This window comes from Meleagris gallopavo, chromosome 11 (genome assembly GCF_000146605.3).
Source record: "Meleagris gallopavo isolate NT-WF06-2002-E0010 breed Aviagen turkey brand Nicholas breeding stock chromosome 11, Turkey_5.1, whole genome shotgun sequence".
Lineage (NCBI taxonomy): Eukaryota > Metazoa > Chordata > Aves > Galliformes > Phasianidae > Meleagris > Meleagris gallopavo.
The window spans coordinates 9,511,753-9,515,550 of record NC_015021.2 but is presented as its reverse complement, the minus strand read 5'-3'; positions in this window follow the sequence as shown (position 1 = coordinate 9,515,550).

Here is a 3,798-nt window from a genome sequence, read left to right as displayed (position 1 = left end):
CGATGGGATCGCTGCGATGGGATCGCGGTGCGAGCCCCAGCCGTGCGGCCCGAAAAACGGGAAGCGCTCGGATGTGCGTGCCGTTATGGAGGGGGTGGAGGTGGAGGTGGAGGTGGCCCGGCGCTGCGGGGCGAGGGCTCCGGGTGTGGGCTGGCCGTGAAGGTGTTACGGTCTGGTGGGATGAAAGAGGCACGGGAGCTGAAAACGTGAAGCTTTTGTGAGCTTTCAAGTAGAATGATAGGAGAGCGTGAGGGGGAAAACTCAGCGACCAGCGTTTGAGAGGAAGGAAGAGCCTTCGTGTGGAGCTCCTGGTTGGGTGCTGCAGTGCTTGAAGGACCCAAGGAATGCTGGGTTCACATCCTGTGTGTGTGTGGAATTGGGGCGTGCATGATTAAAAATGCTGGGCTGCAAAGCGGATAGGAACACAAATGTCCATCAGCTTGGGCCTGTGGGCTTTGAACTCCCCGTAGCACAGTGAGGGGGGGCAGGGGACACACGCTGCTCTGCTGGGGTCGGGCTGGGTGCTAACCCAGTGCTCAGCCAGTGCAGGGCCTTGCTGCACAGACACCTGCTGGTGTGTCCTGTGGGATGGTGGGTGAATGCTTTGACCATGTATGGCAGGTCTCATCTTGGGCTTCTTTTAAAATGTGGCCCTTTAAAAACTCCGGCGTGCTTATTTTGCTTAAGCCTTTCAGTTATGTTTAAAAGAGAAAAATGTTCGAGCTCCTTTGTTTTCTAAATGATGCTAGAAAAAGTGTTAAGGGTATCGATGCTTCTGATTCTGTCTTTGTGCTGATAGGAGTGCTGCGGGGATCAGAAAGATTGTCAAAGTGTTTTACTGATAAGAGTACTTCTGCTTTAGTGTTCCCCTATCAGTCTCGTACGCTTCACCTTTTATCTGTTTTCTGTGTTAGGAGGTTTCTGAGGCACTGAGAGCTCCCTGAGATTTCTGTGCCAGCGTTTCCTATAGCAGTCCCGTTTGCTGACATGCCTGTGCGTAGCCACAACAAAGCAAAAGTTACTTGTTTTGAAAACATGGTACTCGGGGAGATGCTGCTCTGACTGGCTGGGCCTGGTGGTAAATGTGAGCAGCAATCAGGCTCTGGGGCCAGCAAGTGGCATACAGGAGGGATGCTCTAAAGGTGAGTTGACTTACCAAGGTTTTGGGGGGAGAAGATAGCAATGGGGAGAGCAGGAGGAGGGAGGAGTGTGTTGCTGCCAGGCAATATGTGTTCAGCCCTGCTGCCTTGCTTCAGCTGCCAGCCCTTTGAGAAGCTGTATGTTCAAATGCCTCAAGTGCCTGTGCTTAAACTAGCGTTAGACAGCTTCTACAGGTGATGTTTTGTAAATAAATAAAACAAAATGAATTCTACAGCTTGATCATAGTGTTGGGATAAGTTAGTTCTTTATAGCTGAGGTGATTCCATGAGAATGATGGACCTGGAACAGATTTTCACTGGTCAGACAGGCTCCTTTCTCTATTAATATCACTGTAATAGTGTGAAGTATTAACATTTCTTTCTGGAGCAGCAGTGGGTTGATTGCAGAGACTCATAGATAGCTAATGCACCCTAATGAATTGTGTTGTTGCTGGCAGTTGGGAAAAGATGCAAGTGAGTTGCCAATAGAAGGGGGTGGGAAAGCTTTCTCTTCTCTTTCTAGAAACTGAGTTACGGGGACCAGCTCTTTACCAAAGCAGAGCCACTGTCTTGGAGTGTAAGGGAGATTCAGAAAGATTCAGGAAGGCTGGACCTGCTCAACTTCTAGTTCTTCAAGGAGGTATGTTCTTCCGCAGTCTAAATCAAGTTTGACCCAAAGTTTCAAGAGTTTTGTAGCTCCACAGTATCATCTTGGAGTGATTTCTGTACTTGCTGTGGTAATTGAACATACATTTGCAGTTAGGTTTTACATTGCAGGTGCAGGTTATGTACTGCTCCTTGCCCTGCAAAGTGCAGCACTGTTACCAAGCACTGATCAGCTGAGCACCTGCACACCAGGCTGGGCTACAGGGCTGGGTCTCAGAAAGGATAAAGTCCTCTTCATGCAGCTCCAGGGCTGGATTGATTCTGCATCCCCGCAAGGTCAGCCTGGGGGAAGACAGCTTTTCCTGCGAGGAAGTGTGGTTTCATGTCAATTCATGCTATGGTCTAATGGGAAAATAGGTGCTTTATTTTTTGTATTCTGATTGACTAGCAGACAGGAGCAGTGCTTTGGTTGTTTGGATGAATTTGTGGAGATTGGAGTTGGTATCTGTGAACTAACCAAAGGAATTCCTTACGTGTTTGAAGCACTGATGCTGTGGGATATCAAAACGCTGCAGAAACTGGTGAAAAGGTTTTTTTGGTTGGGCAAGATAAATGGATCTTGAAACTCTCAATGAGTCAAACTCGTGTTCTTGAATTTTGAAGTGCTTCAGAAAGTTTCTGCTTCAGCTTCTATCGATGTACTGCTGCTTAGAACGTGTTTTTTGATGAACACACTTTACCAGGGGTATGTTACTCCTAGTAAGCATGGAGAGCTTTATGTAATGGGTAAGGTCATTGTTTCCTAAAAGATGTAAAGGAAGCATCGGTGTTGGTGTGGTGGCTGAAGATGGCAAGTAGAGAACAGGCTCTGAGAAGAGCAGTTGTGTTTGGTTCTTAAGTTTATTCACGAGCTCCAGTCAACGTTAAGCTTTGAAGAAGGCAACTCTCCTGCAGCTGTGGGGATTGAGTGATGATGTGTTCCCTTGGCAGGTTTCTAGAAGCTCAGATGTCAGAAAGTTCAGTTATCATTCAGTCCACAATGATTAGAATTCATCTGCTGGAACGCACTGTAGCTGGCAGTATAGAAACTGGTAGCCATGGCAGGTTTGCCCAAAGCAGTGTGCGTGGATTTGGTACTGAAATGCTGAATGTTGTCCTGGGAGATACGTGGCAACCAGTTGCCAACACCTGTGTTATATGTGAATCTGTTATCTAGGTCTGTGCTAATTAGCAAAATGAATGTGTTACCTGTCTTTAAAAGAGCTGGATTGAATTCCTTCTAGTGCTGTAGTTTAATTTCAAGAAAAAGCAGTTGAGGAAGCAGCCAACGTGTCAGAGTGAGCTTTACAAGCAGTGTGCTGTGCTAAAGAAGGGATTCAGCACAGTGTGAACCAGCATCAGGGCAGCTGGCAGATGGAGTAAGGGCTGGGGATATGCCGGCGAGTCTTTCCAATTCAGCTTCTACCTTTTTTCCCTGCTGCTTGTTTTGGTGCTGCTGCCAGGTATTTGTTTGACTCATTCTGTGCTCCCAGGAGTTTACAACTGTCAGCATACAAAGACTTTCCATAGCTTTTCGTGAGTAAAGTTAGAGTTTTGCCTGGTCCTGTGAGGTTTGTTTTGGAAATAAATGTAATACTTTCTACTCTTAAGTTACGCTCACTGTTCATTTACAGTCTTTGCAGAAGTGCTTTTATCAACAGGCTTATCTTCCAAACAAGAGAGAGAAAAGACTGTTTCTGGCAGATGCTTTATAAGTGACCTTACTGTTTAAGCTCCTGCCTCCTGGAAAGGTTTTTGATAAAGTAAGAGCCTGGATGAATGGGAGCAAGAGTATTTTTCCCCTAAGCCCATCTTCTGCAAAATGCCACCCTCTCTTCTGAGTGTTTGGGTCTCACTTATGCTGAAGTCAGACCGAAGTTGGCCAGGCAGCTCCTTCTGGCAGTGGTTTGCTGAAAGGGGCTGAGCTGAAAGCATTCTACCTGTTATCTGCTCATTTAAAAGAAAACAATAAAACAAATTAATTAACTTTTTTTTGTTGTTGTTCATATTTTAA